Consider the following 22,462-nt stretch of genomic DNA (forward strand, 5'->3'; position numbering starts at 1 on the left):
AATGGCAGTGTGATATTTGTGCATAGGTAGATGATAGTTAAATGCAGGGAACAGCTTGGTGGGGTCTCTGAAGCAGCAGAGCCAGGATCACCCAGGCACTTGTTGAAAATGAAAATTCTCAGGCTTGGGCCCCAGACCCGCTGACTTGGAAACTCCAGAGTTGGGGCCCAGGAGCTGGTGTTTTACACACCCTCCCAGTGAGGCTCCCCAAGTTTGAGAACCTCTGCACTGCAGGATTGATTGCCCAGGACACCCTGTCACACCTCAGCCTCGGTCACTTCACAGGTGGGTGTCAGAGGCCAGGGAGTCTCAGGCGGCCCTGCACGCTGCTCACCTGCCAGAAGCTGCCTACTCCGCTGGCTCCTAGCCCAGGTGCGTTAGTGTCCTCAGCCTCTGTAACTAGGGACCATACTCTAGAGGCTTAAATCCAAGTCAAGTCTCTCACGATTCTAGAGGTCAGATGTTCAAAGTCAGGGTGTCGTCAGGACCTCACCCCCTCCAAAGGCTCTAGGGGAGGCTCCCTCCTGCCTCTTCCAGCTTCTGGTGGCCCCGGGTGTTCCCTGGCCTGTGGCCACATCACTCCAGCCTCCTTTTCTGTGTGTGTGTCTCTTCTCCTCTTTTTATGAGGACGTTAGTCATTGAATTTAGGGTTCACCTGCTTAGTCCAGGACAATCTCATCTCTTGACTCTGACCTTAATTATATCTGCAAAGACCCTATTTGCAAATAAGATCAGATTCTGAGGTTCTGGGGGACATGAATTTGGGGACCACTATTCAGTCCACCACCCCAGCTCTCCTCTTACCACCGCATTGATCTCATGAACATCCGTCAGAGGCATTCCCTCCTGCTGTGCCATGAGCCCTCGGAGGCAGGGGTGGCCTCTGACTCCTGACTGCACCCCTGGCCCTGTGAGGGGCTTTTCCCCACCGCCCGGGGTGGGTTACCTGGCAGGCACTCGCTAAACAGGGCGCAGGAGGGTTGGGTGTGGTGGCTCACACCTGTGATCCCAGCACTTTGGGAGGCTGAAGCAGGCAGGTTGCCTGAGGTCAGGAGTTTGAGACCAGCCTGGCTAGCACAGTGAAACCCCATCTCCACTAAAAATACAAAAAAAATTAGCCAGGCATGGTGGCATGCACCTATAATATCAGCTACTTGGGAGGCTGAGGCAGGGGAGTTGCTTGAACCAGGGAGGTGGAGGTTGCAGTGAGTGGAGATCGTGCCACTGCACTCCAGACTGGGCGACAGAGCGAGACTCCATCTCAAAAAAAAAAAAAAAAAAAAAAAAAAAAAAATGGAGGGAGCAGAAAAGAACAGACTTTGTATTCAAAGGGGCCTGGGTCTGACCCCAGCTCTGCCGTGTCCAGCCATGTCCCAGGGAAGCCGTGTCACCCTCTGGGCCTCCATTGGCCCATCTCCAGACTGGCAACAGCATTTTAGGGTTTGTCTTGAATGCGAAGGCAGAGCCCACCCCTCATATCTGTGAGTTCTGCATTGCAGATTCAAGCAACTGTGGATCCAAAATACTTGACAAAATAATTAGGAATTATAATACAGTACAATATATAGATAAAAACCGAACAGCTGTCTACATAGCATTTACATTATATTAGGTAGTATAAGGCATCCAGAGATGATTTAAAGATGCGTGCATTCCTTGCAAATACTATGCCATTTTACATCAGGAATTTGAGCGTCCTTGGATTTGCAGGACCTTGTGAGTCCTGGAGTCCATCGCCAGGCATTCAGTGCATACCCGCATAAATGCCAGCTATCCCTCAAACCGCTCATGTTTCTTGATTGATTCCAGCAGATAAGTGGGGGATCTTGGAGCCAGGGAGGCTAGAGCTGGAAGGGACATCAGACACCACAGGGTCCATACCCTGATGGGTGAGTGGGCATCGAGGTCTTCCCACCAAATCCCTGTGATGAAGGGAGATGCTTCTTGCAAGGAGAGGGGGCAGAGGCAGAAAGCAAGCTTGTTTCAGAGCACACTTTGCCCACCCATTCCAGGAACAACCTGTCAGAGATTGATTGTGGGGATGGCGCTGAGGAGTTGGCTGCTCCCCGTCCTGCTCAGCTGCTACCTGGGCCACCCGTCCCACCCCTGCTCTGAGCTATTCTGGTCACCAGCATCACCTTTCTCGTCAGAAAGAAAAGACGCTTGCCTACATTTAGAAGCCTTTCTGGGAAGAGAGGGCAGAGTGTGACAGTCAAGGGAGGATGACGGGAACGTCCCCAGACCCACCACCTCCCCAGCCACACCGCAGACACTCACACAGCTCATGCTGGAGAGATGGGGGGGCGGAGGCACAGTCTCCTCTGCCAGCTTCTTCTGGGAAAGGGACGAGAACTCGTGGGGTGGAGCACTGTGGGGGTGAAGCAGTGAGCCCAGCCTGAAGGAGGCCAGCACGGGCCTCCTGATGAGATGAAGTGGGTGTGATTATGCCTGTTCTGTAACTGAATATCCCCAGCTCAGAGAGCGTGGGGACGCATCTACAGTCACACAATGGATGCGAGGAGGAACCTGGATGGCAACCAGGTCCCTGCTCAAGCCTCCATTTGCAGCCTCTCTTCTCTCTGCAAAAGAGTGAGGTTATTTCTCCTGTTGACTGCCTCAGGGCCCACGGCCAAGGCCTCTGCTTCACAGCCAGCCTGGGGTCCTGTCTCTACCTCTGGAGGTGGATGGTCAGAGGAGGAGAGGGGAGAAACCTGCCAGGCCACAGCTGGGCCTCAGCTTCCAGATTCGCCAAAGGAGCTTCCAGATTTGCCAAGGCAACTTCGGCTGCAACAGGCATGATGGAGCTGTCTTCGGGTCAGGTCTAAAGCTGAGCCCCTGTCCCCGGCCCCGTGTTCTTCTCACGGTGCAGGGGCTCTTGCCTGGGATGGGGTCTGGTCTTGCAGTCCCTATGCAGTTACCTCTTCAATCAAACGACCTCGAGGTCCCTCTCTGCACTGCTGTTTTCAGATTCATCAAATGCATCCCATTCCATTTCCCTCCCACTGAGGGGGTCAGAACTTACTGCCTGAACCCCATATCCTCTGAGAAAAGAGAATGTCACTGTCTGATGGATCCTGGGACTGCCAGAGTACATCATGACACAGCAAGAACCAGGAATGATCTTCTGCTCCCTGTTGAGGGCTGTTGAGGGCGCCCAGCTGGAGCGGGGGCTGCCGGCTGAAGTCACTGGGAGCTGTCCCCGGTGCTGACCTCAGTCTGCTTCCCGGCCAACCAGGCACCACCGGCCCAAAGGCTGACCCAGTCTCTGTCCTAACCAGGAACCGCCCGTCCCTAAGGCTGACCCAATCTCCATCCTAACCAGACACTGGCCACCCTAAGGCTGAGTCAGTCTCTGTCCTAACCAGGCACCATTCCTCCCTAAGGCTGACCCAGTCCTAACCAGGCACCCCTCGCCTCTAAGGCAGACCAATTCTCTGTCCTAACCAGGCACTGCCCGGCCCAAAGGCTGACCCAGTCTCTGTCCTAACCAGACACTGCTCGCCCCTAAGGCTAACCCAATCTCTGTCCTAGTCAGTCTTTCAGGCTTTCCCATGTCTCTCACCAGATCGGATTCCCATTTATAACTTCTCACTTCCCTTGTCCAACATGCATTCACCAACAAGTTCTGTCACCAGCCACAGTGTTAGCTTGTGTAAAACATAGAGACATTGGATTTGGCCCTGCCCTCAGAGAGCCTGCAGTCAGTGGGGGAGACAGAGAGTTATGGGAATCGCTGTCCTGGGCCGCCAAGGGTTTGGAGCTTTGAGGGAGTAGGAGGAGTAACTTACGCAGGTGCCCTGGCCCTGGCCACTCAACAGTAGTTGCAGTGCACTTGCTGCACTAGGCTTGGTCCATCTGTGGAAGCTGCTGAGGAATCATAGCCTGGCTTTACTTGATGCTACTTGTGAGTTTTTAAAAATTTGAATTTCAGTGTTTGGTCTCAGGCCAAAGGTCCGTTTCCACCCCGAGATGTGCAGCTGATCTTGGGCCGACTCCTCAAGCCTTGGCCTCCTTCTCTGTGGAGCAATAGACCCTGCTCTGGCTACTTCAGAGGACTGTAGGAAGATCAAATATGATCATACACAAGGAGCGCTTGGAAAATAGTGGAGTCCTGTGTATGGGTTAATATTAGTTTTGAGTCAAGAAGTAAAACCTTGTGTACCAAATAATTCCAACAAAATCTGTTGAACATGTGTGTAGCATACTGGTTCTTCCACTCCTTCATCCAGGTTCTCGGATCTGGTCACATCAATGACCTCTCTGCCAATCATATCCCTCATAAGCCTTAGACTCCCATCTCTGGCCCTGGGATGGGGTCTGGTCTTGCAGTCCCTATGCAGTTACCTCTTCAATCAAACGACCTTGAGGTCCCTCTCTGCACTGCTGGGAAAATAGCCCTGGGAAATAGCATATTCCCCGCAGAGGTGCTGGAGAGATACATGGTGGAAATCATTGTCTGTTCCTGGGAACCCCTGCCTCACCTCTTAGGTGATTCCCACAGCCTCTGAACTCATCACCTGGCCTTTGTCTTCCCTCCCCTATGACCTACTCTGCACAGAATGGCCAAGGATGCCTCCTCCAACATAAGTCAGACCCTGTCCCCACCACTGAGCATCCAGCAGCTCCCGTGGGACTCAGGGCAGGATTCACAGTTCTCGCCGCACCCACCTGCCAGGCCCCTGAGCTTCGAAGTGCCTCCTTCCAGACCCTGCCACCTCCCATTCTCCTCCCCTCTCAGGGCGCTGCACACACAGTCAAACCTGCTGGCAAGGAAGGTGTCACGGGCATGAAGGCCGCATCAGAAAGACTCAGGCCCTACCCCACACCCACGAGGATGGCTGCTATAAAAAACAGTCACAACAATAAATGTTGGCAAGGGTGTGGAGAAACTGGAATCCCTGTGCACTGCTGGTGGGAAGGTCAAACGGTGTGGCTGCTGCAGAAGACAGACTGGTAGTTCCTCAAAAAATTAAAAAATGGAGTCAACATATGATCTAGCTATTCTACTTCTGTGTATACACTCAAAAGAATGGAAAGTGGGGACTGAAATAAATATAGGTACATTTGTGTTCATAGCAGTATTTTTCCGAGTGACCATAAAGCAAAAACAACCCCACATTCATTCATTCATGAATGGATATACCAAGTGTGGTCCATCTAGACCTTGGAATATTATTCAGCCATAAAAAGATAAGAAGTCCTGACCCAGGCTACAACTTGGATGGACCTTGAAGACATCACAGTAAATGAATAACACACAAGGAGACAAATGTGGTCAGATTCCATTTGTAGGAGGTCCCAAGAGTATTCAGATTCATAGAGACAGAAGACAGATCTCAGGGGCTGGGGATGGGTAAATGGGGAGGGAGCATTTAATGGGGACAGAGCCTCAGTTTGGGAAGATGAGAACATTCTAGAGACAGATGGTGGCTGTCCAACAATGTAAATGTGCTTAATGCTACTATACTGTACACTTAAAAATCGTTACAAGGATAAATTTCACGTCATGTGTATTTTACGACACACACAAAAAGACACTGGAGAAAAAGAAAAAGACCCGGAAGCCAATATTGATGAGGCCCCTACTGGCCAAAGGTAGAGAATTTGGCTTCGCTAAGGATAACGTGGGTAATGACTGCTGTCCGCTGAGATGCACTGGAGATGGTCACGTTCACGAGTCTATAAAGATGAAAACAGAAACCTAACTGACCACGTCTAGGGGACACTGCTGTGAGCATTTGTGTGGACATACAATTTCATTTCTCGTATGTAGACAAACAGGAGTGGACAGTCACTGGCAAGGACCTGTTTAACTGCATAAGAAACTGCTGAACTGGTCTCCAGAGAGGCCAGCCTCCCTTCAAGGCCTCCAGCAGGACATAAGCATTCCTGTTGGTCCACCCCTTTGACAACATTTAGTATTGTCAGTCTTTTTAACTTTACCCATTCTCGAGGGAGTGCAGTGGTATCCCACTGCAGTTTTAATTTGCACTTGCCTAAAGACTAATGGTGTTGAGCTTATTTTCAGGCACTGGTTAGCTATTAATAATCTTCTTTAATGAAGTATCTATTCAAATCTCCTGCCCATTTATTATTTTTTAACATTTTTAAATTTTTAATGTGTTATTATTATTTGAGACGGGTCTTGCTCTGTCACCCAGGCTGGAGCGCAGTGGCACAATCATAGCTCACTGCAGCCTCAATCTTTGGGCTCAAGTGATCCTCCCATCTTAGCCTCCTGAGTAGCTGGAACCACAGGTGTGCGCCATCACAACAAGCTAATTTTTGTATTTTTTGTAGAGATATGGTCTCACTATGTTGCCCAGGCTGGTCTAAAACTCCTGGGCTCCAAAGATCCTCCCACCTCGGCCTCCCAAAGTGCTGGGATTACAGGTGTGAGCCGCTGTGACCTGCCTGCCCCCCATTTTTAAATTTGGTTATCTTATTATTGACTTGTCAGAAGTTTTTTTAAAAATGTATATTCTGGACAATTTTTTTTTTTTTTTACCAGATACACATTTTTACAAATACTTTCTCCTAGGCTGTGATTTGTCTTTTCATTTTCTTTAAATGCTTGTTTTGCAAAAGCAAATCTTTTCATTTTGGTGGAGTCCGAGTGATCAATTCTTTTCTTTCATGGTTTGTGCTCGTGCTTTTGTGTCCTGTGGAGAATTTGCCTATCCCAAGTTTATCTGCACTTTCTCCATTGTTCCTTCCAGAGGGTTTATGGTCTTAACTCTGTCATTGAGCTTTATGGTCCACTATGAGTGATTGATGGGTCCCAGGCTGAGAAGGGTCTGTGTGAATCCCATGAGCTCCTAATGGCATTTGGGGAGATTAGAAAGAGCCAGCATTCCAGGTTGGCCATGGACAATCATGAATCACGATGTCACTAATTCTCCCTTGCAGGATTTTACCATCCAGAAATCATTTTCTCATCTGACCTGCACAACATCCTGATACGGAAAGAAGATTGGACAGGACTTCTCCATTCTGTTGTGCAGGTAAAGAGGCTAAAACACAGAGACATTCAGACACCTGCCCAAGGTCACACAGCTGAGCTAGGATTTCTGTCCTGGTCTCTGCTTTTCTGCCCCAGGGCAGACCTCTCACCCCTCATTCACCACAGGTTTCTCACCTGCTTGGAGATTACTTGGTACCTGGGTCAACCCTGGTCTCTCAGCCTGCTGGGTAACCTGGCAAAGCTTGGACATTGCCCCACTTTTTCGTCCCTGTATTTGGTCATGTGATAAACACGGCGACCAATGGATTGGCTGTTGGGGGATGGGTGCAGACCACCTGGCTGAGTCTGGCTCACAGCAGGTCCTTGCCGAGACCTGGCGAGCCTGCGTCTAACGTGGTACTTGGTCTCCATCAGGGCAGCAAGCCAAGCCAGGACCCTGCTGTCGGCCACACCAGGGCTTCCTGCTCATCCCCCTAACATGGCATTATCAAGGGACTTCCCGTTGTCAAGATACCAACAGGATCAGATGGCACACTTAACACAGGGTGGAGAGAGGAGGGTCTAGTCAGGATGGTGCGGTGTAAGGGGCACAAGGAAGGCTCTAGTGCCTGCGTTTGCTGCAACTGAGCTCTTACCACCTCTAGTCCTTATGGGACAAGGTGGGCAGGAAATTATGGCAGACAGAGAGATTCAGAGAGACAGACAGAGGAGAGAGGGAGATGGCGAGACAGAGACAGAGAGACAAAGAGAAAAAGGAGGGAGGGGGAGAGGAGGGAGGGAGGGACAGGGAGACACAGAGATAGGGGAGAGAGAGAGAGAGACAGCAGAGGGAGGGACCCTCAGCTGGAGGACACTCCAGCTCCTGGAAACCTTGTGGGGAACAGCCAGGGCACAAGACCTGACCTTGCTCTTCTCCCTCCTGCTGCCCTCCACTGGGTTCCCTACTGGCCAAACCTGGCTGGAAGGCACAGGTTGCGGAAGTCCAGAGATGCACCCATGCAGGTCAGCACAGTGGAGCCAGGGGCGGCAGAGGGAGGATGTGGAGGAACAGAAGTGGAAGTGGAGAACTCAAGCTACCCTTGGGTTAAATGAGCTACGAGTCACCCCATGATCACTAGACCTATAAGTAAGCATATAGGGGAATCCCCCATTTCCTCCCCAAATGGAGGGGAATATAAGTGAATTCCCACTTTGAGTGGGTGTGTGTTGAGGGGTGGAATGGGAGGATATCTGCACTGGGAAGCAGCCTGCCTCCACAGGCTTGCAGGCAGAAGCTAGAGGGAACTTTGGGGCCGGGAGAGATGGGACGCAAGGTGTAGGCTTTCCAGGGAGGCTGTATGGGACGGTGGAAGGTGCCCAGCTTTGGACCAGAGAGATCTGGGTTGGAACCACAGCCCCCAGCTGTGGGATCCAGAGCAAAGATGCCCCCGCCCCCACCTGCATTGAGGCTTCCCTGCCACCTCTACAGAAGGGTAAAGCCCCCTGTCTTCAGGGGTAATTGGAGGGATTATGCTAAGTTGAATGAATGAAGTGCCTGAGAGTTGCTAGTCAGTGCTGTCAACTTGCAGATTCCTGAGAGGCATTGGAGAGCAGGGAGCCCCAGGAGAAGCATGTGGCTGGAGCCGCCCAGGATTGGAGAGGCGACAGAGCCCCCAGCCGCGGTGGGGAGGCGTTCCTTAGCAACAGAGTTTTGGGGGCCCAGACATTTGAAAAACATTTCAAGGCATCTAAAGAGCTATGAAGACACGTGGCTTTGCTTAGGCCCTGACCGGAGCCGCCTTTCTTGTGGGATTCGGCTCCGTTCGCTCTCGGAGCCCAAGGAGCCAGGAGGAGAAAATGAAAAACGTTTTAAGGAACTATCGCAGCTTCGCTCCTTCCTTGCTGCCTCTCCTTCCCTTTCAAGTTGACAAAAGAGAGCTTCTCCCCCTCCCAGCTTTTGTGCAAATGTGAAATGGAGCATTTTCGCCGTCTCGGGTACCACATTTGATTCCGATTTGCTCCTGGAGAGTGATGACAAGCGCCCTTGGCCGGTAATGGACGAGGCCAGGCTTGGGGCAGGGGAAGCCCCAGGCACCGGTGTTATTAGTCTTGCTGCTGTAGCTATCACCAAGTGGGCCAGCGGGTACTGGCAGAGCCCCAGCCCCGTGGGGGGTGGGGAAGCAGGAAGCCACGTGGCCACTCCACCCTAGAGGGTCAGGGGTCACTGTGGGGGAGCAAGTGACCATGCTGGGCCAGGTAAGGACACCCCTGTGAGTGGACACTGTGGCCATTTGGATGGACCAACAAGGGGGGGTAAGGCAGCTGCTGGAGTGTCTCTAGCCAAGCTAGTCCGGGCAGTGGTGGGGCTGGGAGTCTGGTGATGGTTGATGCATTTGCCTCTGTCCTAGGGAACAAAGTTACCCCATTGTGTTGTAGACCCTGAATCCAATGCCATTCTTCTCCCCAGGTCTTTGTCCTGTAACCTCGAGGTGCCTTTCCACTCTGGCTCTTCTCAGCCTGTGACTTTCTTTTGCCAATAGAACAAGGCAGACATGAACAATGCCAGTCCTGAGTCCTGGCCTCTGGGAGCCTCGTGTATTCCTGTGAGCTCTCTGGCTCCTCTGCCCTCCCCAGAAGCCTGTGCCCAAGCCAGTGGACTGGAGGATGAGAGCCCTCCAGCACAGAACCCCATGCTCCCATTGTCTCAGCTAAGACTTGCCAAATCTGCAGAGCCCCATGGCCCCTGGTTGGTCTCCCAGCTGACCATAGACACCTGAGCCATGAGTGGTCACAGTCATACCCTACTGAGTGTAGGCTGGTTTTGTTACGCAGCAAAAGCTACCTGACACAGAGGCCTGCCACAGGCGAGTACCCTGGCGGTCACCTGCTACTCCTTTGTTACCTGTTCACCTTCTCCATCAGGCTGAGGATGCTGATTACCTCCAGGGCCCTTCTACCCCAGGACACCCAGACTTTCCTCACCCCAACTTGAATCCACCCCAACCACAACAGGACAAGAAGCCACATTGAGAAGCAGCACTAGGGACCCACAAGCATACTACCTTTGGAGGTCCATATGACAGCTCTGCCATGTGCCAGCCATGGGACTTGGGCAAGCGACTTAGGCTCCTGATGGATGACCTGTGGTGTTAACTAGCACCTGCTAGCCAAAGTTGCTGTGCAGGCTACACTTGCCACATATAAAGTGCTGGACCTACAGTTGCCACTCAGCAAGTGAGGGCCCCTGGCAGCAGCCCATTCAAGAGTCAGGAACAGCAGCAGGATCTCAGGCCAGGCTCTTGTCCAGCCTCTGTGCAGTGTGCTACCTGGCTGGGCCGGATCTTTCTTCCCTCCGGGAGAGTGAGCAGGAGACACATTGCCAAGTGCAAATTTGATAACCAGACACTGGGCTGGGGCTTGTGGACAGCCCCGCCTGCCTTTGATCCCAAGCTGTCTGGGCTGGCTGCTCTCTAGCCGCCAAGGGTCTGTTTTCCATTTTGAGTTTGACTGAGCCTGCCTGTATGGAAGATCGGTTTTCAGGCCCCAGCAGACACAGTCATGGGCAGGAAGGAAAGGCACACCCTTTTCCCTTTCTCTGTGGTGGTTCCCTCAGCTCCCCTGGCCCCCAGGAGCAAGAGGAGAGCTGCTGGAAAATTTTCCATGGGATGGAAATTTTCGCAGATGCTGGAAAATTTGCGTTGGGATGGAGACAAGGGTGCTCTGGGATGGGAGGAGCTCCCAGAGTGGCTCTGCAGGGTCTCAGCACAGTTGAGGTCATCAGCTGCATGGTAATATGCAGAGCCCGGGTGCTGGGTCTCCATTAGGTTTCTGAGAGGTTTGGCAGAGCAGAAAATGAGGATTCTGAGGGTGGGAATTAACTTGGTGGTTGCTTGGAGCATCTTTGTTGAATAAATCCATGGACAGGTAGAAAAATGGGTAGATGGGTGGATAGCTGAGTGGGTGGGTGGATGGATGGATGGATAGGTGGATGGATTGGTTAATGGGTGAATAGATACGTGAGTGGGTGGATAGATGAAAGAGTGGATGGGTTAATGGATGGATAAGTGTGTGGATGGATAAGTGGATGGATGGATGAGTGAGTGGGTGGATGGGTGGATGGATGCATGAATGGGTGGATGGATAGATGAATGGGTGGGTGGATAGATGGATAGATGGATGAGTGGGTGGATAGATGGGTAGATGGATGGATGAATGGGCGGATAGATGAATGCATGGGTGCATAGATAAGTGGGTGAGTGGATAGATGGATGAGTAGATGGGTTAATGAATGAATGGGTGAATGGATGGATGAGTGGATGGGTGGGTGGATGGATGCATGAATGGGTAGATGGATGGATGAATGGGCGGGTGGATGAATGGATGGATGGATAGATAAATGAATGGGTGGACAGATGGGTGGATGGATGGGTGGGTAGATGGGTGGGTGGGTGAGTGAGTGGATGGATGCATGGATGGGTGGATGGATATGTAGGTGGATAGCTGAATAGACAGATGCTAGATGGATGAATTTCACCCTGCTTTGGCTCTAAAGAAGAGAAGATCATGATGTACTCATTGACAGAAGGATAGTCATAAGCCTTGGCCTGCTCTCCTCTTGGGGTAAAACAAGGTAATGGTTTCAGAGTCATGTGGGATGACAATGTGTGTCATAAGAAGAAACAGAAACTTGGAATCAGACTTGGAATCTTGGCCAAACTACTTTCTCTCACTGTAGACTTGGGCAAGTCTCCAGATGTCAGCTTGGAGAATGAGGGGCCTTGTCCCCTTGCTCGCCTTTGTCCCTTTGCTCGCCTTTGTCCATGCATCGCTGCCACAGACTTAATTATGTCGTCCTCCCTCATCACCCCACTTCATATGTCAATGCTCTAACCTCCCACGTAACTGTATTTGGAGCTAGGGCTTTGGGGAGATAACTGAGTTTTGATGAGGTCCTGAGGGTGAGGTCCTTGCGGTGGGCTTAATGCCCTTATGGGAAGAAAAGAGACATCAGAGCATGCACTCTCTCTGCCATGTTTAGACACGGTGAGAAGGTGGCTTTCTACACACCAGAAAGACTCCTCGCCAGGAAATGAAGTGGCAGTGTGTGTGTGGTATGTGTAGTGTATGTGTGTGGTTTGTGTGTGTGTGTGTGTGTGGCATGTGTGTGTGGTTTGGTGTGTGTCGTGTGTGTGCTTAATCTTGTGTAATTTTTTTCACATGTGTAGCTTCAAATGGCCACTGCCACGGTCAAAATACAGGGCACTGCTTTTGAAAACAACCATTTGTAATAACTTGAGTATTTGTCACAAGGGAAATTAATTTAAAAGATTCTGGTGCTCGCTGGGTGCGGTGACTCACACCTGTAATACCAGAACTTTGAGAGGTTGAGGCAGGCTGATCACCTGAGGTCAGGAGTTCGAGACCAGCCTGACCAATATGGTGAAACCCCTGTCTCTACTAAAAATGCAAGAAAGCTGAGCGTGGTGGTGGGCGCCTGTAGTCCCAGCTGCTTGGGAGACTGAGGCAGGAGAATTGCTTGAACCCAGGAGATGGAGGTTGCAGTGAGCCAAGATCATGCCACTGCACTCCAGCCTGGGCAAGGGAGCGAGACTCTGTCTCAAAACAAACAAACAAACAAACAAAAAACCCAAAAAACCAGATTCCGGTGCTGTAATTCAGTGCCCAAGTTCCGTTTCTTCTGCTGCTTCTGTGGCTCCTGGCAGAGCAGAGACTCCTGCAACCATTTTACTGAGAAGGAAAAAGGCTCAGGGAGATGATGTCAGGGGCCCAGGGCCACATCCGCTTTTGTGGGGCAGGAGGAACCTGATTGGGGGGGGGGAAACGTCAGAGTGCACCTCCTCCCACGGTGCTGTCTTTCCTGGGATGTGTGGGGCAGGGAGGATGGCCCGCCAGCGGTGTGGGGAGACACAGGCCATCTCCAGCCGTCCCGCCCACCAGTGTGCTCTGTCTCTGCCGCCTGTGGATTGTAGACTGTCTCTCTGCACAACACGCTCCCACGGAGGCACGGGAAAGGGCAGCAGCGAGAGAGAATTGCCGAGGAAGAAGCAGGGGATTCTGCGGGAGCGGTTCTGGGGGTCGCTCCTCTATCGCCCAGGTCCTCCCAGACACCGCTGTCTGCGGGTATTTGGTTCTTTCCCATCCCTTCCCCGGAGGCCTGGCCTGCAGCTCCCCGCAAGGCCACTGCGTGGCGCCCTGTCCCCTAGGCGGGACGGCCGGCGCCGAGCCCAGGATTCGTCCACGCCTGGTGCAGCTTATGGGAGATGCGCCACTGTCATCCTTCTCCTCTGATGACATCTTCCCAGGCCCTACTTTCAACACATTCTATAATTTCTCTAATTAAAAAAAGATTAACAATGGAAAATCCCCTTAGGAAGAGATTATTAATGAAGAAATTATGTTCACGTTCCCATTCCAGCAATTGCATGAATGTGCGCGTGCTGTGTGGCCTCACGGGGAGGTGCTTTGTCTTTGAGGCACTGGGCCGGGGGTGGAACCCAGGGTCCATTCCTGCTCGGTTTACCACCAGCTGGGTGGCGCCGGGCAAGTCCTTCCCCCAGCTGTGCCCCTGGAGTGCACAGGCCCTTGCTGCGGCTCTCTGCGGCGACTCCCGGAAGGCAGTTTGAGACTGGATGGAGGACTCAGGCGCCCGGCTCATCCCCAGAACAGTGGCAAGCCCAAACCCAACCAGTGACGTTAGTAAGGAAAGAGCTACTGCTGCTTCCTTCCAAGGAAGAGCTTGTAATCAAAGGCGGGGCTTCCTGCGCACATGTGTGCAGAGAAGGGAGGAGGCCTCAGAGGGCTGGGTTCGTGGAGCTCATGAGTCCTTGAAAGAAATTTGATTTTAAAAGACTGGTTCATTCCAAAACATTCGCTGAGGACACCCTATGTGCTGGGCCAGGGGCTGGCACTGGAGGCAGGATGACGAGACAGGCTTCTGCTCCCAAGGAGGTGTTCATCATGTGTAGGGGACAGACAGAAGAATCTGGGGTGGCACCCCTGCTGGCAGCCCCGAGGTGGGAGAAAGCACGGTGGGGGACATGAGAGTCCCCAACCCGTCCTCAGTAAGCCAGGGAGGCAACCTGGATACAAGATCCAAATCTTAAAGGATGGCTGAGGGTAGAGAACCAAGCAGACATGGAAGGAAGAAAGAGCATCAGCGAAGGCTCAACAAAGGCTTGCTGGGTGCACGGAGCAAGTGTGTGCATTTGGGGTGGAGGGTGGGCCTGGCTGGAGAGACGGGGGCTGACCGCGGGGTGCCCTGTCGACTCCTCAGCTCATGGATTCTGGCTCCATCTTGAACAGCTATGCAACCACAGATTTAATCCTTAATCACCTTGACCCTCAGTTTCCTTATTTGTAAAATGGGGATGATAATCGCTCCCTAAAGGGCTGGCATCTGGAGGGAATGTAAGCTATGGAGTGCTGGGCATGGGGTCAGAGGAGGCCCCAGCAGGGATGAGCCACCTCCTGCTCTCTCCCTGCCCCAAATAATTGTCTGATTTCACCTGAATGGGGAGCAAGATGGTACTATTCCTCTCACAGGCATGGCCCAGCCTACTTTCTCTCTGCTTGGTAGCTATAGCTTGCTTTGTGAATCAGACCTTCCATGGGGTCACTCCCCTGACCACTATCCTGCCCACCTGTGATCTCCCTGAGTCACCAGCAAAGGCCTCATAGCCACACAGGACCCTGGGGCCCACAGTCTCTGTCCCCGTTTGGAACACTGAAGCACGCGTGCCTGACCATCCCTTTGCACTGAGAGTGCCAGTGCTCTCCTGTCCTGGGCCCACTGGCTGCACAGGTCGAGTCTGGGGGTATGTTGGGTCACAGAACCAGAAGGCAGGACACCTGGGGACACCAGGCAAACAGTGTCCCTTCTTGATTTGGGCCGGGGTGCCCACATCTGCAAAATTAAGTGGTTGGAAGAGGCCAAGTCTGCAACCCCATGTTCTAGGTGTCAATGTTTGTGTTCAGGGTCAGGTGACACAGACAGACAGACAGACAGACATTGAGAGAGAGAGAGAGAGAGAGAATGAGCCCAGATGTCAATCTTTTCAGGCCTGATTGCAAAAAAGAGTAGGAAGCAGGAAGACTTTGGGGTCAATACCCGCTGTGAGGGGAGGGGCTGCTGGCCCCCATGTCTGGAGCTGGACAACTCCCCGTGCTCTTTCTGGTCTCGCCTTCCATGCATTTGGTAAGCGCTGTTGCACCTCTCCTGGGCACTGAGCATGTGCCAGGAATAAGGACAGTCTCGAGAACAGGACAGTAGGTTCTGCCTGTGCGGGGGCTTGCCTCCTATGGCAGGACAAGGGATTGATGAAAACTGCAGCCGCTGTAGATAGGATAGGAAGGGAGGGGATGATGGCAGGAGCCCAGCAGAAGAGTCGGGAGCCTGTGGGCCGGGCTGCAGGGCTGAGGCAGGCAGGCAGGGCGCAAGCTGAGCAAGGACTTCTGGTTGCCCAGGGAGCCACCTGGGGCCACGTGTTGCAGGCAGAAGCAGCAAAGGCCCTGGGGTAGGTAGTGCCGCGTGTTCTGGGACATGCCAGGGTCTTGTGGCTGTGGGTGTTCTTGCGGGGGTTGAAGTTGGGTCACAGGAACCTGGGGTTGGATCGTGCAGGGCTTCAGGCCAACGTGACTTTTGGCTCTTTCTCCAAACTCAGGCATGGCAGGACCTTGAAGAGCAGGGATTACTCACCTGGCATTTAGTGACTGTGTGACTGTATTGACAGGAGAGGCTTCCGATGCCCTGCTGCAGGGGCTGGAGCTCACAGTTCTGCCACAGCGTCTGACCCAGGCACGGAGGATGGCCCTGGAACTCAGGGCTGTCAGCAGAAAAGGAACAGGTCGGGGTGAATTTTGGAACAAGCCCTGCCTTGGCATAGAGGATAGATTGGAAACTTTAGGAAAGCTCCATGTGCCCCTGAAGAGCACAAGGTCTGCCGCGCTGGGTGCTCCTCTGCGCCCGCATCAATGTGAGGAGCACGGGGTCTGCGGAGCTGGGTGCAGCACTGCGCCGGCATCAATCTGAGGAGCAGGAGGTCTGCCGCGCTGGGCGCGGCGCTGCGCCCGCATCAATGGGTCAGCTTTATGAAGCAGCTGCTCTGCCCCTTCCTGTCCTGGTGACGTGTGCTCTGCTCATTGCGTTGGGTTTTGACAGAGCTGTGCCCAGACACCCCCTACGGTTGAGGCTGGGCTGTGGTTCCTCTCGGTTCTGTGAATTCTTGCTCTTTGTTTTGAAGCCACGTTGTGAAGCGCGCAAATGTCCCTGTATCCCGGGTGGAGCGTCCTGGCAATCGCTGTGCTACCAAATCTTAAAGCCCCAAAGGTTTCCGTCTGATACTAGTATAACTGCACCAGCTTTGGGGGCTAGTGTTTGTGTGGTATATCTTTGTCTATACTCTAACCTTTTCTGGATCTTCATATTTAAAGTGAGGCAGGAGAATAGGGAATTGGGGTAGCCAAAGGCTGGGGCATAAGCAAAGGAGTAGCAGGTGCGGGCAGTTCGTGTAAGCCAGAGAACTGCAGGGGCAGCCGGTTCTAGGCAGGACTGGGCGGCACCCGGGCCATGTCCTCACTCCTGCCATAACAAGACAGAAGTTTCCAGCAGCCTCTGATGGACCGCAGGCCAAGTCTCCACTTCTGCCTCTGATTGGTCACAAGCCAATCCTTCGTAGGGTATAACCAATTAGAGGCCTCTAAAGGGCACCTAGGGGTGTTGCCAAATTCTTTTGGCTTTATAAAAACCCTGGGGAGCATCACAATAGAAGAGGCCCTTGAGCTGCTTCTATGGAGCCCATTTCCACTCTGTGAATTGTACTTTCGCTTCTTTAATAAATCTGCACCTTCATTACTCGTTCTTTTGTTGCTTTGTCTTTTGTTGCTTCATTCTCTTGTTGCTTTATTTGTGCATTTTATTCAATTCTTTGTTCAACACACCGAGACCCTGGACAACTCATAGTCCAGAGCTTCCATTTGGTAACAAAAGTGTATCTCTCTCTCTTTTTTTTTTTTATTTTTTGAGATGGAATGTCGCTCTATTACCCAGGCTGGAGTGCAGTGGCGTGATCTCAGCTCATTGCAACCTTCGCCTCCTGAGTTCAAGCAATTCTCCTGCCTCAGCCTCCCAAGTAGCTGGGATTACAGGCTCCTGCCACCACACCCAGCTAATTTTTGCATTTTTAGTAGAGACGAGGTTTCACCATGTTGGCCAGGCTGGTCTCGAACTCCTGACCTCAGGTGATCCACCCGCCTCAGCCTCCTAAAGTGCTGGGATTATAGGCATGAACCACCGCACCCAGCCCAAAAGTGTGTCTCTTCAGGTGATGTCTGTGTTTGAATATGGTCTGCTGATCCCTGTCTTTTGAGTATTAATCTATTCACATTTAATGTAATTATTGAGCTACTTACATCTACCACCTTCACATTTGTTTTCTGTTTGTCCAACCTGTTTTGTTCCTTTTCCCCCACTTGTTTGTTGCCTTCTTTTAGAGTCATTATTTTAGGTCAATTTCCCACCTCCCACGTGTTAGTTATTTAACTCACTGATTATCTTATGATTGGTATCCTTCTTGGTTTATCAAAGTCAAAAACAAACAAGTGCTTTCACCCCTTCCCTGTCTGCTAGGATTTCAGAACAGGCGACTCCGTTTAACCTTTTCCTCCCTTTTTGTTATTGTTATTCATCTGAATTCAGCATGTATTTTAAAAGTAACCATTGTCTGTGCACTCCATGGTAACTTAGATCCACCTACACTTTTGCCCTCTCTGTTGCTTTCATTCATGGCTTTGTTTTCTTTGTTTCTATCTGAGGTTATCTCCTTTCTGTCTGAGGCCTCTGTTTGGTAATTTTTTTTTTTTTTTTTTTTTTTTTTTACTGCATGTTGACTCACAGCTGAGTCTCTCCAACCTGGTTTACTAGGAAATGTCTTTATCTTGCTTCATTTGTGATAATCTTTTGCTGGGTATAGAATTCCGAGCTTGCAGGGGTATTTTTCTTCATCTCTTTAAAGCAGACCTTGTTTTTGTTGAAGTCAACTGTCGCCTTTTGGTTTCCCCTTTTGTTGCCCATGTGATATGCCTTCTGTTTGTTTGTTTGCTTGTTCGTTTGTTTGTTTGAGACAAGTCTCGCTCTGTTGCCCAGGCTGGAGTACAGTGGCATGATCTCGGCTCACAGCAACTTTCACCTCCCGGGTTCAAGCAATTCTCCTGCCTCAGCCTCCTGAATAGCTGGGATTACAGGTGTACGCCACCATGCCCAGCTAAACTTTGTATTTTTAGTAGAGACAGGGTTTTACCATGTTGGCCAGGCCGGTCTCGAACTCCTGACCTCATGATCCGCCCGCCTTGGCCTCCCAAGTTTAACGTCCTCCCTGTCTTTCGTTATCAGCAGCTCCACTGCTAATGTTTGGCTTTCTTCGTATCCTTCTTAAGGTTTTTTATGGTTCTTGAATTGGTAGTTTGATATTTTTTCTTCCATTTTGGGAAACTCCCTGCCACGGTTTCTTCAAATCCTGCTTCTACACCCTCTTCTCTTCTGAGACCACAGTCTGTGTGTGTTTGCCCCTTGCATCCTGACTTACTATTTTTTTCTCTGATCTGTATTTTCCATTCTTTTTGCTCTCCTCATTTTAGCCTCAGTATTTTCTTTTATTCTTAGTCCATTTATGCTGTTATTGCCTCAATATTTTCTTTTATTCTTAGTCCATTTATGCTGTTATTGCCTCAATATTTTCTTTTATTCTTAGTCCATTTATGCTGTTATTGCCTCAATATGTTCTATCCCCAGCGCCCACTCCATTATCGTTTCCTGCTGTGCCCACTGTGGGAACTGGTGAGTCCATCGATCAAGTCCTTCATTTCTGTTTCCAGACTTTTCAGTTCTGCCAGTGCTGCTGACCAGCCTCTCTAGATTCCTGTTATCCCCCGTCTTGTAGTGGGAACAGGAGCTACTGAAGGAGGAGTAGGACCCGGGGCCCAGATGGGAGTGTCAGGTGCTCTCGGGGGATGAGGAAGGGGAGAGGCGAGGCTGGTGACACCGTGCAGGAAGTTTGGAGTGCCGGCGAAGGGGTGATGCAGGCTGTCTCAGCCTCGGTGAATTCGAGGGGCCAGTGGACACGCGGGTGGAAGAGCCCTGGAGGCAGCTGGAGCGTGGCAGAATTCAGGAGGGAGGTGAAGTCTGGAGAGAGGGTGAGCTGGTCCCAGGTGAGCAGGAAGAGTAGGAGAAGCAGGGAGAGCAGGTGGAGGAAGGGAGAATGAGGAGGAGCAGCCGGGGAGGGAGACCAGGGCAAGGTGGTGCTTTGGAAAAGGGAGAGAGGAGAGTATTTCTCAGCAGAGGCACGAACTGACAGTGTGAACTGCCACAGAGGGCTCCCCTGAGATGAGGGCTCCCCTCCCCAGGACACGGAATGGGGTGGGTCAAGCCAGGAGCCAGGTTTGAAGTTGGCAATGGTGTCACATGAGAAGGGAATGGCCAGGGGATGGGGGTGCCCCATAAATGAGAGAGCAGACCTGGGGCTGCTCGTGCGGTCCCTGAGCCGAGACTACCCAGATGAGGACTCAAGCATAGCCGGCAACACCACAGAGCACTTGCCGTCAGCTCCTACGGATGCTGGTCCTCCAGGGTCCCCTCCTGGCCCAGGAATCCGCCCTCTGAGCTGCAGGAGCAGCCCCAGGACCCTGGAAGGGAGATGGCAGGGGAGGCGGGTCACACCTGGTCAGGTTTCAAGGACCAACTTCAAAGGGGCTGAGGCTGGGTGGAGGAGCCACAGCCCAGGAATGCTGCAGGCAGGAAAGGGGTAAGAAACCCCTCCCTGAGAGTGGCTTTGGCCTCTGGTTGTGAAGTGGTCCAGGGCCAAGGGAAGGTTTACCCTGGGTGGGGGCAGCCCCGGCGTCTGTGGTCTTACGGCTCCCGCACGCCTTTCAGCTGCCTCCGTGGGACACCGGGAAGGTGATTTGCTCTTGCGGGGCGTGGTTTTCTCTTCTCCAAAAAATTGGTGGAGGAAAATAATATCCAGTTAATCTGCCTCGTGAAATGCCAAATGCAGGAGTCTCCGCCTCTGCTAAGGGCTGTGCTCACGTGTGAAGAGTTGCTGCCACCTGTGTGCAAAGAGTGCAAGAGGTATGGAGACATCAAGGACGGCCGCTCCTAGAGGAGGGAGGGTACGTGTGTTCAGAATCTTTCTTCCCATCCACACACCACACACCATGCACACAGGCACGTGTGTACGCACATAGATAGCACAGACCACGCACACACTCATACATTCATATGCACAGGTACACACATACACACATTTGCACACAGACCTATACCTGTGCACATGCACACACATGCACACGCTGACACACACATGCACACCCGCACGTGCACACTCAGGAAAGTCTCCTTTCTTTGCAGACACCCTGACCCTGTTGCTGGTCCCTGGCAGCCCGGGCCTCTTCCCCAGTCCTCCTCTCCACTCTTAATTCAAACACTTTCAAAATGAAGGAAAGGAAACATTTTTTTCTAAACCACTTAAAATCCAATTTAAAAAAATCAATGGTCCACTTAATCAGCTGCAGCCCTGGGGTGGGCGGGGCAGGCAGGGGAGCACTTGCATTTCGTCCTGTGCATCTCAGGTCTGTGGCTTCCTCCCAAGGCAGAGCCACAGGCTTGGGTTCCTCCCGACACTGCCCTCCAATGGAGGCAGCAGGGGGTAAATGGCCTCCCTAGAGTCACAGGCCTTCTCCCTGTTCCCTCTTATCAGGTGGATGACTCCAACATCCCCAGATCTGCTTCCCCAGGGAGCCCAGGTCGAGTACCTCCTCCACCAGGAAGTCCTCTTGGACTGTTCCAGGGAAGTCCCCTCCCTTGCACCCCTGGCCAAGTGCTCCTTCCCGTCCCAGGATGACCACACATCCCGGTGCTCTCGGGGCAGGCCTGGTGGCCTGCAGCTGTCCCAGCCTATGTGTTAACAGCATCCCTGTTAGGATGACAGATCCAATGAACACTCTGCTTCCTCACACTGCCACTTCCTCCTTCACTCTCCCAGGATGTGGTCACCATCGGTGCTGGGCCAGGCTCTGTGCTGGTCTCTGGGCCATGGGGAGGGACAAGACAGTCCTAGGAGACACTCAAGTCCATGGACGATGGCTCTCCCTGACTGGAGCATCTGCAGCAGCCACAGGTCCTGGGCCTGGAGAAGGAGGTTTTGCAGGAGGCCACCAGGAGGGACTCTGGTCTGCCCTTCCATGAGGCCTGCCCACCCCTCAGCCCATGCACGTCCCTGGCCCAGAAGCTCGCTCCCCAGCCAGCCCCATATCCTTGGCACTGAGCAGTAGTTCGGCTCCACCCCTTCCCAGCTGTGGAACTTCAGTAAGTCACTGTCACCTGTCTGGGCCTCAGCCCCTCCAGCTGGAAAGTGGAACGGATAGCAGTGTGCTCTTTAAAGTACACCAGTCAGTGGTTTTAGTATACAGCAGTCCCCCTTACCCACAGTTTTGCTTTCTGAGGTTTCAGTTACCCGTGGTCAACCTCAGTCCTAAAATATTAAATGGAAAATTCCCAAAATAAACAGTTCACCTGTCTTAAGTTGCATGCCATTCCGTGCCGTGTGATGAAACCCGGTTCTGTTCTACCTGGTACATCCTCCCTTTGTCCAGCATCTCCTCGCTGTACATGCTAGTTCGCCCAGCCATCACCTAGAAGCCATCTCCATTATCAGATTGAAATCACGGTGTACATAGGCCTCAGTACCATTCAAAGCTTCCACTGGGGGTCTCGGAATGCATCTCCCATGAATAAGGGTAACATCGCTATATTCACAAATACCTGCCACCATCACTGCAGTCCATTTTAGAACATTTTCATCACCTCGAAGGGATCCCCCCACCCCTGAGCGATCACCTCACCACCCTCCCCAGCCCCAGCCTGAAGCAACCACTCATCTGCTTTCTGTCTCTGCAGAACCCTCGTTCTGCTCCTGTCATACAAACAGACCCATAGAGCGTGTGGTCTTTTGTGATTGCCCCTTTCCCTTTCCATGATGTCGTGAACTGCACCCGTGCTGGAGTAGGCATCAGTGCTGTCCTCCTCTTGGGGTCAAATAGTCTTCCCCTCTGCACAGACTGCAATTTGTGTATCTATTCATTGGATGATGGACATTCGCGCCATTTCACTTCTTGACTATTATGGATGTTGTTATGAACATTCAGGTACAAGTTTTGGTGTGGAAGTTGTCTTAACTTTACTTGGGTGCATGCCCAGAGCGGAATTGCTGGGTCACAGGGTAACTTAATGCTTTCCTAAGTGGCTGCACCTGTTCTCTTGTTTAAAAACAAAAGTTTTGCAATTAAGAAAGCAATGCTTATAGGAGAATCACTTGAACCTAGGAGGCGGAGGATGCAGTGAGCTGAGATCGTGCCATGGCACTCTAGCCTGGGCAACAAGAACACAACTCTGTGAAAGAAAGAAAGAGAGAGAGAGAGAGAGAGAAAGAGAGAGAGAGAGAAAGAAAGAAA

The sequence above is a fragment of the Piliocolobus tephrosceles genome, chromosome 3 (assembly GCF_002776525.5).
Source record: "Piliocolobus tephrosceles isolate RC106 chromosome 3, ASM277652v3, whole genome shotgun sequence".
Classification (NCBI taxonomy): domain Eukaryota; kingdom Metazoa; phylum Chordata; class Mammalia; order Primates; family Cercopithecidae; genus Piliocolobus; species Piliocolobus tephrosceles.